The sequence below is a fragment of the Hyaena hyaena genome, unplaced genomic scaffold (genome assembly GCF_003009895.1).
Source record: "Hyaena hyaena isolate Hyena2069 unplaced genomic scaffold, ASM300989v1 scaffold_366, whole genome shotgun sequence".
NCBI classification, from domain to species: domain Eukaryota; kingdom Metazoa; phylum Chordata; class Mammalia; order Carnivora; family Hyaenidae; genus Hyaena; species Hyaena hyaena.
The window spans coordinates 1135035-1150211 of NW_024080999.1; the positions used below are offsets into that span (position 1 = coordinate 1135035).

General features: G+C 39.6%; 1 protein-coding gene across 11 annotated transcripts in view; it reads left to right on the top strand.

Annotated features, from left to right (window-relative positions):
* PHLDB2 (pleckstrin homology like domain family B member 2) overlaps window positions 1-15177 on the top strand; it is a 225666-nt gene that overhangs the window by 138259 nt on the left and 72230 nt on the right. The gene's annotated exons all lie outside the window — the stretch shown is intronic.

Consider the following 15177-nt stretch of genomic DNA (forward strand, 5'->3'; position numbering starts at 1 on the left):
TGGCTAAGTGTTGCTCAACCTTTTTTCTGCCCTGGACACATACACACACCGCCCCATTCTTCCTTCAGCAGCGCCTCCTAGTACATACGGTGACCCCCAACCTCACATACGGAAACATTTTTTGAGTTGTCCTTTTCTTTCAAATGGCTTTATGCTTATTGTGGAAAATACTGAAAATAGAAAGAAAGGAGGAAACACCCCTTGGGAGTCCCGTTAATGAACGAGGACACATTAACTGCATTCTTACTCTTTATTCTTTTAGGCATAGACTTTTTTGTTGATTTGGGTTTTTTTTAGGATGACCAGGTTCAGAGACTCTTAATTCATTAATGAGGAGTTGTTCCTTAATGAGGGATGCAGCAAGCTGATAAAGCTGGTTTACAAGAGTGTCAGAGTATCAAGCTTTAGTTGCTAAAAGAGAATACGTAGGAATCGTATTTCTGAATCACATACGAAACTCGACAATGTCCTTCCTCCAGGACAACAAAGTTGTAACGTTTGGATTGTAATGGATGGAAACCGTTGCATCTATGCAGAACAAAATTCCTTTGGAATTTTAGAAAAAGACTCATTTGTGTCACTTGTAGTTTTGGTACGATAATATATCTATCCTTGCAGATATCCTGAGCAGTAATAGGGCATGAAAACAAATGTGAGGACCTTTACAGAATTCTAAATTCCTTGGGTGGGTCTGTGAGACAGTGCTCCAATATGACAGTGCCCTTTGTGGTCGTAAGTAATCTCCAGAGATTTTCCATGGTCACAAAAAGGCATTGTATTTGGGCTTGATTCATTGACAAAAATTCAGAAAAAGTTTTCATTAGCATATAAAAGGCCTTCTTGTATATGGGATAGCAAATCTGGCTCTCTATTGTGCTGAACAACTCTTGTGTTTTTTTAATGTGGTATAATTGACTCATAATGTTGCTTTAGCTTCAGAGATACAGCATAGTGATTTTGCAAATCTATACGTTATGCTGTGCTCACCACAAGTGTAGCCACCATCTGTCACCATACAGCTTTAAAACCATTGACTATACTCCCTATGCTTTACCTTTCATCCCTGAACAACTATTATTAATGAAGCCAGAAAGTTAGCTTCTGTCTGATGACTTATTAAGGAACCTAGGAGAGCATTTCAATGGCTTCCCTCACTCCAGCGATTTTCCTGAGATGATCTTATTTACTCTTCTGTTCCAAGGGCAAGAAACCAACCTCAAAAGTCACCTCCAGGGGTGCCTGGGTGGCTCACTTGGTTAGGCATCCAACTCTTGATTTTGATTAGGTCATGATCTCACGGTTGTGAGATTGGGCTCCATGCTGGGCATGGAGTCTGCTTAAGATTCTCCCTCTTCCTCTTCCTCTGGCCCTTTATCTGTGCTCTCTCTCTCAAAAACAAACAAAAAACCCATCATCTCCACTGGGTTTCATTGTTAGCACTTTTAAGTGTTGGTGAAATTACTGTTTCCTCTAATTTTCCCAAATCTGCTAAACTTCCTGGCAGTCCAGGAAGTAACCTTCCTTACTGCCTGTAAAGTCAGTGCCTCAATAATGGGCTTTGTCATATTCAATGAGACGAGGTTTATTTTTATGACGCTCTGGGTTTGGCCTCTGTTGCTTTCTATTTGTCTGGTTACATCCCAGTAAATGGGAAGATAGATTCTTACTGAGCTTCTGCAGTTTAATTATTGTGATTAAAAAATAAAGTGACTTAGAAAATATATTTCTTCAGGAATTCTGAGACCAAGGAGAACAAATTACTATTGAAAAGAATGTTTGCAAATTTCATTTGTAAAATCAAAGTCAACTAAATTGAGGGCTAGAAATAGACGAAGGTGAATGCTACAGAGTTTCCCCATCAGACAATAGGACATTATACATAATGCCAATGATTTTCCACAGTGCATATGGCAATTAGATTTCTAATATGAGTTCGATGAGTTCTATATATTAGTTCTTACTCCTCTGCATCTTGGGTCATTAATTTGATTTCATAAAGTCATCTATTTGTGGACCAAAAGAAGTCCTGCAGATCTGAGTTAGCCACCAGCACTGCCTGATGCTGGTCTGTGCAGTATCAGCTCAAAAGCCTCTACCCGCAAGTCTGTTCTCTGAAATCTCAAGAGTGAAGAAAGAGTATCTATCCTAAAAGTCCTATCCACCAGGCTCTGAGACGATTTTTTGAAAGCACAATCTAATCTATTAACTTACAAGCCAAGTGTCTAGGCAAACATGAGAGGAAGGCAGAGACCGCTCAGTAAGGATAAGAGTAAGTGGCTATGGTTAGTCCGTGATCAAGTTAATGAGTGGTATGAGCAAGGAGAGTTAAAATCCTTTTTCGGGGCATAGGACATTGGTTTTATTTAATCAGTGTTTCCCCTGAGGGCAAGAACGTATTATAGAGAGTGAGGACATTGACATATATCCAAGAACTTTCTGTAAAGTGAGCCATCTCTGGACTTTATATATAATATTTCACCTGTACAATATTAGCCTAGGGAAGGATGAGCTCCTCCTTAGATTTGACAAATCTTTCCATGCAATTTCTGATGATGTTGAGATTCTAACAGTCTTCTTTTCATAAGGTCAGGGAACAAATCTTGTGCTCACCAGGGGTCCTCTGGGAAAACTTAAGGATAGTTCATGTATCAAAGACATCTTGCAAAACTTTTTTTTTTTTTTTTCTGAATTTAAAGTCTGCTCTTGGGAAGACAGAATCAAATATTAATGAGAGGAGATTTCATTGACTAATAAAGGACTGTGGATGTCTAAGAACAATGAATATTTGCAATTTGCCTACCTAATAAAGCAACAATAGTTTACTTTGTGAAAAACAGTAAATCTTAAATCATTAGGAAATGAGGAACTTTTTTGTCATTTAAATTTTTAGGGATATCTCCTAGTTAGCCCAAAGTGCAAAAAAGTTCTCTTGTGAGATACTGAATCTCTGCTCTCAAGGCAGATTACATAGAACAATAACCTTTTATTACCTTTTGTAAGCATGGGCTGATTTCTCCAAGATGGGTCTGTCCTTCCACTAGAGATACCTGCATTTTAGTTTTATATTAATAGGGTATTTGCCGTGCATTACAATTTTTAAAAAATTACTTTATGAGTAAACCCATCACAGCTGTTCTAACTTTACCAAAATTTGAACATTGTAATTACATTTTTATAGACTTACTGTTTGCAAGTATTATCAATCAAGTCAAATAAAGCTCCCTTCATGCAAACCTACAATTTTTACATTTTCACCAACTTTTGTTCTCCATGGTTTTCTTTTAATTCTGAAACAACCAGATACTTTAAGACCATAGTACATAACTTACAGATATTGGAAATTATGTTTAAGCTGACACATCGCAGAACATAATTACTATTGGCATAAAAAGGTGTGTCACAATGATCATTCAGTTTAGTTGAGTACAACTTTTATATTTTTCTTAATCTTAAACATAACCTTAGCTTATCTTTTCAGTAAACTAATACTATAAGACATTTGAGATTTTTCAGCCAAACTAGGGGTGCCCAGGTGGCTCAGTTAAAGTATCTGACTTCAGCTCAGTGCATGATCTTACACTCTGTGAGTTCGAGACCCACATCAGGCTCTGTGCTGACAGCCCAGAGCCTGGAGCCTGCTTCAGATTCTGTGTCTTCCTCTCTCTCTGCCCTTCCCCTGCTCATACTCTTTCTCTCTCTCAAAAATAAACAAACATTAAAATAAATAAATAATTTTGTTTCAGTTAAACTGATCTCTAGGGTAAAACAAATCCAAACTTATTTTAAATATGAAATTATGTGTATGTCATACTGTACACTGATAAAACAAGGAAAAGACATAGCTGTTTTTTAAACCAGATTGTCAAATCAGTTTGACTTGTGTGAGAATTTGCTTTGATCACAAAAACTTGTTTTCTTGCTTCTGAAATCAGCATTTTTTATGTGAAAGTTCTCTCTCTTAAAACATAAACATTTTTAAATTATTAGCATTTCACTTTGTTTTCTTCGAATTTTGGAAATGTTAGAATAATCTAAATGCTAATTAGTCTCTGTAAACCAGTCAGAAAAGAGCTCCTTTATTTTAATTTATTATTATCCTCAGGAGGTTGGAAGATACTTCACACATACGCAGTGATTTTTTTTCCCCTCAGGTACAGAGACACAGAGAAAGAAATTAAAGCTTAGTTCTATAGCTTTGGCCGCAGGTCAGAAGTAAACACTGGAGTATAAAATTTCACCATTCCAGATCTCAAGAGATTGCTGCCTTTTCCACAGGGCACAAAATAGTGTCCTGATGTGAACTCACAGATAGAAAAACAACCAACAAATTAAAACAACAACAAACACAAATGCTCAGTCCTCTCTCGCTGAGCAAGGCTAGACTTCAGTTCTACCTGAGCATCCCAAGCAGCCCAACCATAAAATCAGATCCCCAGGCATTGCTGCCAACCAGGGGAGATAACTATTTGTTGTGGTCAAACCAAAACCCCGGTCCGACTTGGCCAAGAATCAGAAACAAAAACAAAGCAGTCAGGAAAGCAAAAACTGCGGGAAAATAGCAAGCCAGTGAAGGTAAAGTTCTCCTGCCATTTGGGATTCACCCCAGGAGCCCAGAGAAGCTCCGTCTGGGTTTCCAGCCCATGAGATCTATTTTGTGAGCAATGCAATATAATGGATTCCACAGGATGAGGGTACTTGGGCATTTCACAGGCACCTCCAAGATGGCAAAGCCTAATTTTCAGTAAAGAAACCGAACTCTCACACCAACATAAAATGAATAGATGCCAAAGATTGAGTTAACTCATCCGTGAGGAAACCAAGCAGAGTAAGGCTGGTTCACGAAGCGTAATATCTGTAGTACTTTTTAGCTAAGCTCGGATTATACCAGTGTTTCACCTGGATTTTTTTTTTACTTGTTCAATCTTTATTTGAAAGCTCAAGGTAATTGTATTGAGTATTAAAGATTGAACCTTAATTATGAACCTCCAAGGACCTATTATGAGGTATAATTATCCACTTTGAGTCTACATTAAATGGCCTCCAACTTCCGTGCTATTTGAGATGCTTCGTTTTTTTGTAATTTTTATTCCTTCTTTCTTGCTCTCAACTGCCAATTCTTGCCTTTGTCATCATGCCAACCTTTTCTTTCTTTTTTATGACTTTAGAAACCAGATATCAAGGCTTGTTTAAAAATATTCCAGACTATGAGTTACTAGGTGCAAGTGAGGTCTTGAGAGGGCTCTGTGTGCATGAAGTGTGTTTCACTTTGCCAATCTTTTGACATCCTTTTGGGCTGGTCTGTGGTTGTTTAAACTCATCAGTTCTGAGCTGTTTTCCATGTAGAGCACATTAATGGATAAGATATCGCTAGAGGGCTAGAATGCTGCTTCTTTGACAAACTGGATGTTCTAGAGGCTAGAGAAATAATTGTACAGTAGACAAGAAATTCTTTCATTCATCTCATTTGCTACCTGCCTCCCTCCCAGTAACGCGGAGGTAGTGATGGCATCTAATGTATCTTACAGTCTAGGAAAAGGACATTTTAAAAAGAAAAGGGGGAAAATAAGAAACTCTGTAGCAAACCCTACTGCTGCTAAGAGTTTTCCTTTGGTTACATTGCCAAAAACATCTGTGAGCTATTGTGGAGAACCAGTGGATTCCCTCACATTGCCTTGTAGCAATCCAATATTTTCTTTCTGGCTGACGGCAGTCACCTGGGGTGCCTTGATGAATAGCTCTGTCGCCATATAGGACTAAGTAGGGCCCCGCTTGGTCTTCATTTCTCAGACACATTGAACTGTGATGCTGGTCTCATGAAGCACCACAGCATAAGGTTTCTAACTTTCTCCCGTGCTCTCCCATCCTGAAAGCAAGGTTGGCTTTCTTTCAAGGAAGATATTCATGTTCCCATGGTATTATTATCGGAATAGGTGAAATGTCGAGGTCAACAATTCTGTACTGTTTGAAAGATAGTTAGTTCTAATAGGTTCTCTGAAAGCACTTTACAACTAAAGAACTGTGGGCTGTACAAGGCTGAGACCGTGTCAATCTTGCTCTCTGCTATATATCCACCTCCTAGTGACATGACTAGAGTATGGGAAGCATTGTATACATTTTTTTAATGTTTATTTATTTTTGAGAGAGAAGGAGAGAGTGTACAAGTGGGGAGGAGCAGAGAGAGAGAGAGAGAAGATCCCAAGCGGGCTCTGTGCTGACAGCACAGAGCCCAATGTGGGGCTCGAACTCATGAACCACCAGATCATGTCCTGAGCCGAAGTCAGATGCTTAACTGACTGAGCCACTCAGGCGCCCCTCTATACATGTCTTTGAAAAGAGTACATGAATGTTTTTGATATCCATTCAGGACATTCATTCTGGCTTTCTGTATTCTATGGGTGAGGGTTCCACCCCCAGTTCTCAGACATCTCAAAGTTAAGTTTATGTACTTACTTCCAGGTAACTATGAAGCTATATGCAAAAGGATGCAAATATCCTCAGCATAAATGCAATCTTTTTGCTTCCAGAAATTGGGCAATTCCCTTTCAATATGCAATCAAAGATGAAAAAGAGTTGCTTTTCTCTATTTTGAAAATTTCACAACATTCTTGGTAAGAACTGGTGCACTCTCCAGGGTCATATAAAAGCCAAGGCCATAGGGCCCAGAGTCTTGCTTGTGCGCACTGTTGAGCAGACCAGAGACCTAATGTTTTTAAAAATTAAATATAATCTTAATGGAGCATATTTAAGGAATTATAGCATTTTACAAAATAAATGTATAAGTTCACTAATCTCAAGATGGTAAGGTGCAAATACCATTTTAGAAATGAGACAGTAAACAGGTTAGTACTACTCACTTTTGTAATTAGGAAAAATTGCATGGGGACCCAAGAAGTGTGAGCCTCGTCAGGTGAAATTACCTCCACCTGTAGACATGCGTTGCTCCCTCCTCTTCCTTGCGATTCCTGACTCCAGAAGGCAATTTGGGCATGGAGGCTTTAATAGCTTTTCTTAGTTGGAAGCAGAATGGACGGTGTTAAGAGAATGCCACCTAGCCACAGTATTCATCTTTTTCCCCCTAAGACAAATGTGTTTGAAATGTGAAGGCAGGCTGAAATACTGAAAACTATTTTGTCGCCCAGTCTCACAGACTCGGAAGTGATCACTTCCTGGTATGGCCCTGCCTCTTGCTACATCCTGACTCTAGTTTTAATTTTAAAACAATGGTTGCACTAGTGGGAAGTGAGCCAGTTCAACTGCAGATGGGTGAGAGGTTGGTTTACTGACCAAATAAACATGGTGGCTCAGATTTTTTAAAGGGATATTTAAAAATTATGACTCACTTTCTATACTCTGCATCGATATCTCTGTTGTTACTTTAATCATTAATTTATTTAATCTTCAGATCAGCATAAGCCTTAAATTGACTTGTTCACTTTGATGCCTTACCTGGGTGGTCTGTCGGGTTTAGTTCAAAAATATCATGGGAACCATAAGCCTTAAATTGACATGTTTCTATGAAGTCTTGCTTTTCTTCACTCTAATGCTTGAAACAGGCCATCAGGTCTCTGCTGTTCTGTACCTTCTTTCACTTTGATGCCTTAGTTGGATGGTCTGTCTGGTTTAGCTCAGAAATACTATGGGAACCATAAATGTGAACTGTACATGCAGTTTTAAATTTTCTTATGCTAAGAAAACTTTTGGAAAAGGTGAAATTAATTATAACATATAAGACACCACAAGATTAGAATGGCGATGTTATCTATTGCTTAAGTAAGCTCTCCAGGGACACCTGGGTGGCTCAATCGGTTAAGCGCCTGACTTTTGGTTTTGGCTCAGGTCAGGGTCTCATGGTTTTTGAGTTTGAGCCCCACACTCTCAGTACAGAGCTGCTTGGGATCCTTGCTCTCCTTCTCTCTCTGCCCCTCTCGTACTTGTTCTCTCTCTTTCAAAAAAACAAACAACAAAAAAACCCAAACTTAAATAAGCTGTCCCTTCTCTAAGCAGACTTTTTTTCATTTCTAATAAAATATGAGTAAAATTCTATAAGTAGTGGGTAATATGAAGAAAACTACTGTCTATGGTTAGAACACTTTGGGTCATTTGAGAATAAACTAAAGATTTTCTGTATTTTAAGTAGCAAATTGTTGGTATGTATGTAGAAGTTCAGTAAATATTGAAGGAATTAGGGGCGCCTGGGTGGTCCAGTCAGGTAAGCGTCCAACTCTTGATTTTGACTCAGGTCATGATCCCAGGGTCATGGGACCAAGCCCCGTGTCAGGCTCTGTGCTGAGTGTGGAGCCTCCTTGAGATTCTCTCTCTCTCTCTCTCTCTCTCTCTCCCTCTCTCCCTCCCTCTCTCTCTCCTCCTCTGCCCCACCCCTGTTCATGGGTGTGCACGCACGCGCATGATCCCAGGGTCATGGGACCAAGCCCCGTGTCAGGCTCTGTGCTGAGTGTGGAGCCTCCTTGAGATTCTCTCTCTCTCTCTCTCTCTCTCTCCCTCTCTCCCTCCCTCTCTCTCTCCTCCTCTGCCCCACCCCTGTTCATGGGTGTGCACGCACGCGCATGTACGCACTCTCTCTCTCTCCCACCCTCTAATATATATATATATATATATATATATATACACATATATATATATATATGGAATGAATCATTAGCAAATTAAGAGTGCCAGCATTCCTCAGTTAACTGAGAGTAAAAACAGTTACTACATCTTTTTGTTCTTCTTCAATTGGATCACTAGGTGGGTAGAAGAGGAATTGGAAAAGAAAAAAATAGCATTGAGCAATAGTCTACTGACTCCACACTGGGGAAACACGGAGCCAAAGTGTAGGTATATTTCTTTGTTACAGTAGTCTTTGACCGTTGCTATTAAAAGCAGGGTTCTCTATACTTGAGAGCAAACTCTGGGTTCTTGTTACACCAGCACTACAAGCTATTGCCTCTTGATGGTGCCACACATTTAGAGATTCCTGCTCAGACTTGAGGGATGTGTACTGTGAATCTTCACACGGTGTAGCATTCTGGGCTAAACATGGAAATAGACAAGGCACCTTGGACTAAGAGCCAGCTGCCGTGTCAGTCATGGGACGAGTCTCATCCTTTTTTTGGTGATAAATCCATACGGGAAGGCTTGTTAACTAAATAAACAGTAAAACTCATAAATAAAATTCACACATGAATTTTGAAAGATGAAAATTGAAAATATGGTATATCAGTACCAACAGAGTAATGTGAGAGTACCAGCAATCCCTCACGGAAAAATGATCCCCATATTGGTTGTTAAATTCTCTAAATTAAAAGTCATTTATGGATCTACCTTTTTAAAGATTTAGTTTAGTGACCGTGCTGGCTAATTGGAATGTGAATTTTTCTTCCCCAATTCTAGAAAAGTTTATGGGATTTTGCTATGAAGACTACTTTAAAGTTTGTGATTAGTTTTCAACAAAAATTGGAAAACAAGTATTACAATCGAAACACACACGTCACTTTTTCCTTGGAAGGATTTTGTCAACCATATCGATGTGCAGATTAAAATCTACTAATAGGCACTTAAAAAAGCTAACCTCTTGATTTGAGGTAATTGTTGATTTACATGCAATTCTAAGAAATAGTTCAGAGAGATCCTGTGCACCCTTTACCCCGTTTCCTCTAGTGCTAACATCTTGAGAAACCATAGTTGCAATATCACAGCCAGTGTATGGACATTGATACGGAACAGACCTATCACCCCAGTCTCTCCTGCAGGCTTTCTATAGCCTCTCCCACGTTCCTCCTACTCTCAGCTCCCCTTGAACCTCTGACATCTGCTCATCTGTTTTCTATAGCTGTAATTGTATCATTATAGGACTATTACATACATGCAATCATATGCTTTGAGTTTAGCTTCTTCCTCTCTGCATAATTCTATGGAGACCGAGCCAGGTTGTTGCATGCTGTTGCCTTTCCTTCAGCTCCAAGTCTGGGATGTATGAGGTCAAGGAAATCTCTGGAAATTCATTTCTGGGTCCCTAGGTGCCTAGCTGATCAGCTGCCTTTTCCATATCTATGGTTCTTCTTCTTCTTTTTTTTTTTTTTTAATGTTTTATTTATTTCTAGGAGAGAGAGAGAGAGACAGAGCGAGCAGGGAGGGTCAGAGAGAGAGGGAGTCACAGACTCTGAAACAGGCTCCAGGCTCTGGGCTGGCAGTCAGCACAGAGCCCGACACGGGGCTCGAACCCACGAACCGCGAGATCATGACCTAAGCGAAAGTCGGACGCTTAACCGACTAAGCCACCCAGGCGCCCCTCCATATCTATCGGTCTTCTTACATGCGTCCTGTATAGAACATGGCCAGGGTTCTTTGTTGTACTTAGCAGGAGGAATAGGGAAAAGTACCTCCTCTCCATCTTCCCAGAGGCAGAAGCCAGAGAGGTTAGTGTTTTAAATTTCAGAACAGCCAAGAACTTTGCTCTGGTGAAGTCTAATTGATCTCAAAGGGGAAATCTTTATGTTGGGACAATGTTCTGTTGAAGAATTTGGGTTTGGAAAAACTGATGTTTCTTGTTCAAAATTCCTAAGACCATATTCCAGCTCTGGGATTGTAATTTGGATTTTGAGAAAAGACAGTTTTAATAAAGTACAGAGTAGGATGAAAAGGAACAAGTTTCTCAGACATGGATTATTCTTTCATTTTGATTGCAGAATAAGAGCCAGAATTCTAAAGTCTGTCTTTCTCCTTAGATCATGAAGACCAAGGTCTAAATCATGTCAGGCAGAGATTGCAATTTTAAACATTGTTCTGGGAGAAAGGAAGACAAAGTTACTTTCTTAACATCTCACATAGGGAAAGAAGACTTGTCACTGTTTATTTTGCATTTCCGTATATAAATGTAGCATGCTTTTTTGAATTTTAGCACATAGTATTTGCCATGAGCTATATTTCTCATAAATAGTTGCATTATAGAACTTTCAGTTGATGTGAGATAGTCCACCCTTTCTCGTTTTACATGTTATCCTCTCCCACTTTTATACCCTGTCAACCTCTTTATGCATAAAAGGAGTCCCTTGATTTTTTTTTAAAGATAGATTTCCATTACGAGGATTTAGTTGTGGTACCTGTCATGCACTGATTTTGATCGAACAAAATAAAATATTACATAAATTCTAAAAGTACTGCAATGGATTGCATTTTATCAATTATGATCCTTCAGGGGAAACAAACAAACAAAAATATCCTCTGGAACTTGGTTAAGCAAGGTGAAAATGTCAACAAATGATAGCATATACGACTTTTGTTGTGTTTCCTTTAATGATGTGGAGTAATAGCACATTTTTTTTAACAGAAGGGGTTCAGGCACTTTGTAGATTTTCTTCTGGAACACTGTCCATGGAAGAGTAAAAACAACTGGCATACTTTTTAGATACTATGTGGAAATCATGATCACACTGATCACATGAATTTCCTTTCTTTATGGCCAGTGTTTTTCAGTCTGTAGGGAAAAGTGCATTTTCCTCCTTCAGTTATCTGAGTTGGGGCAATAATGTTATGGAGTCCTTCATAATTGGCACTTTCTTTGAAGTGATATCAGTATTTTAAGACTAGTTCATCTTGACCCTAACATCTTATAAAAGTAAAACTTTTCATCATTTGCATGTCTGCCAGTTGACTTTCAGTGGCAAGATGATGCCAAAAGGCATCAGGAAGAGGACTGAAATACAGAAGCTCTGAGTTAGATGGTTCTTGTGGTGAGAGATTAACTTGAGTCTGCTGAACAAATGCAAGAAATAACTGGAGATGGAAAAAGAAAGTGGCAGAAAACATTCTTGGTCTAGAAAGCAACAGGATTAATTAAATTAAGTGATAGTATTTTAGACATGTTGGCTGTAAATGAAAGTTAAAAATAAGCATGACTTCAGCATATATATGTGTTGTATATAACTTAAAAAGTTATATAGTATATTTCATATTACTGAATTATTAGATGTATTAGTAATTAAATATATCTGGTAAATGTATTAATAATTTAAAATAGTGTATGCCAATTATATATACAAATACATATATATATATGTATATCTCTTAAGTATAAGCTCCTAAAATAGGGACATAGATAAAAATAGTAGGGGCAAGTAGGTTTAAGGTAGATGTTGACACCCTAGTGAGTAATAGTAATTAAAAAAGAAATCTGCAGTGTGAGGGTTTGACTTATGAAATGAGATGAAAACAACTGAGTTTCTTTGTCTGAGTATGAGCAAAGGCAGGATATGATGAGGTCCTCAGGTATTTGAATGATACATGTACTCACAGGGCAGGAATACTAATCATCTCTCGAGTATGAGGTGGAGTCATGGGCAATGGGAAATAGAAATCTGGGTTTTATGTCAGGCGTGAAGTGTGGGCGTTGGAGAGGAGCATGGACTTTCTGGAGGGCAGTTCTTTCTAGAAGTTACTCCCCTGGACTTAATGTGCTGTGGGAAATATATGTTGCCTTGTACTGATCGGAATACAGGGGCCAAATGGCAGTGAGTGACTGAAAAGATTCCTTCCTCCCTAGGTTACTATGGCAACTGGGCAGCGCTCTGTTGCCCGAAGCTCAGGCCTGTGATGCACCACACGGGCAGGGAGTATTGAGCAGTGGAGGAATTTTTCTCTCCTTCCAGACTGGCAGAAGAACCCCATAAATCTGTGAATTTTTCAGGGAGACATTTGGCTGCGTGATGTATTTTTCATATATTGCTTTTCCCTGAGAACAATTGGATTTGGCTTTTAGATTTGCTTGTTTATTAGTACAGTAATCCCCCCTTGTGTGCAGTTTTACTTTCCCTGGTTTCAGTTAACTGCTGTCAACCTCAGTCTAGAAGCAGCTCATCCTCCCTCTTACTGACCATCAGAAGGTCAGTAGTAGCCTAACGCTATGTCACAAGACCTACATCACTCATCTCACTTCGTCTCATCAAGTAGTCATTTTATCGTCTCACATCATCATAAGGAGGGTGGGTACGGTACGATTAGTTCGAGAAAGACCACATCCACACTTTTATTGCAGTGTATTGTTATATTGCTCTATTTTATTATTAGTTATTGTTGTCAATCTCTTCCTGTGCCTAATTGATACATTGGACTTTATCACAGATGTATATGTATAGAAAAAAATCATAGTGTATATAGGGCTCTACCATCGGTGGTCTCAGGTACACCCCGATATCGCCCTCACATAAGGGAGGACTACTTTATTCATAATGGCTCCCTGGGAGCCACAGGACAATTATCTATTTCACTTCCGATTTGTTATGGAAATCCTCTTTAATCATTGATAACAAACACTGAGCACTTGCCTTGTGATAGGCACTAACTTATTCTTTACAGTAAAACCTTATCCCACGCACACTCCTTTACTGATTTCTCACCAGAACCCTAAGGTAGGTGCCGATCTTACCATCTCTGTTTTGCAGACCAGGTTATAGAAACTCAAAAGGCTGAACTCGTCCAAAGTTTCTGTGTTATAAGTCTGGTAAGCACCAGAATGTCAAAGCCACATCTTTGTTCTTTCCATTAAATCAGACTTAGACACAGGTTCTGCTCTGAAGGCCCAGTGGTTCTGCCGGAGAGAGAAGTCATTTTCCCCACAAATCCTTAGGATATATGGTTACAGAGAGAAGCACTGAGCTTTCTTCACAGAGTCCTGATATCCTTATGTCGAAGTGTTTCGTCTTTCTGCTCTCTTTACTCCTAATTTTCCTGGAGAAGTAGGAGATACCTCTTCTCTTATACCATATCTGTTCTGCACAAAAGCTGGTCACACCATCCTAGATTGCAAAGGGCTGGGAAGGATGGGAAGTGAAATGTTGAGCTTTGGCAACTTCTTTGGGATGCAGAGTGCGTTCAGGTGCGAAGGGAAGTAGAATAGTAGCTCTACAGGGTGCTCTGATGATGATCATGTATTGTTTCTTGTGGTGGGGGAAAGGAGGGGATTTGAGTACGTTTGCAGACGCAGGCGAAGGACTCAAGAGCGAGGAAATAAGAGTGTAGGAGTAGGGCAGAACAAAACCACAAGAATAATGGACGGAACGTGGATGCATTCCTGCGGTGATGCAGGCAGAGGACATCACCTCGGAGAGACTGAGGGACTCTCCTTAGACACTTGTGCTAACACTTAAATTATATGTATTGTGTTTGACAAACTATTACATATATTATTTGTAAAATTCTCATGACAACCATACGAGGTAGATATTCTAGCAGTTTATTCCCTGCTTCATACACAAGGAACTAACCCTCATACAAGCTACATGACTTGCCCAGGGCCATACAAGTAGCTACGGAACCAGCATTCAAAGTGAAGCAGTCTGGCTCTAGGGTTCCTGCTCTTAGCCACTGTGCTACAGTGAAGAAAGGTGGACCTGCTGTGTGAAAAGCAGTAGAGGAGGGCAGTTTAGGGCATTGAGCAGGATGACCTTGATCTCCTTAGACAGTATGTTTGTATTTTTGAGTGTATTGACTGTATTTGAAAAAAGGGTACTGAAAAGTCGCCGAGTGCCCTGACTCTGCACATGCCTTACTCTCCCTCAGTATCTGGTTATCCATTATTATGAAGGCAGAACACATATACATGGGGTAAAACCCTAATAGTAACCTGCGCATAACAAGTGTTTGATGTTCAAGTAGTAGCCGTGCATTATTCAGTAACTCTTCAGATAACTTGCAGTTACCTCCAGAGCCGATACAGTCACACAAAGCCATTGCTCTTTCATTTGTCAGATGGACCTCTTTCCAGTGCTGTCCTCCAGTGGGGCACACGTGTACATGCTTTTTAAACAACGGATGGCAGAATAAAGCATTTCTTTGACCACAGCCTGAAGGTTGACTTCCCAGGGAGACTGTAAAATAAAATGTTCCTAGCTAGACATTAAACTGACTTCCATGAAGATAATTTGTAAAATCAAAAAAATGAAAACTCCTTACTTATGTATGCAATTTCTTTATCAGATCAGTGGTCTTGAAGTGATAAAAATAATACCCAGGCAGGGCTCCTGGGTGGCTCAGTCAGTTGAGTGTCTGACTCTTGATTTCAGCTCTGGTTGTGTGATCCCAGGGTCATGGAATCAAACCCAGTGTTGGGCTCCACGATGAGCGTGCAGACTGCTCAAGAGTCTCTCTCTCTCTCTCTCTCTCTCTTTCTCTTTCTCTCGCTCT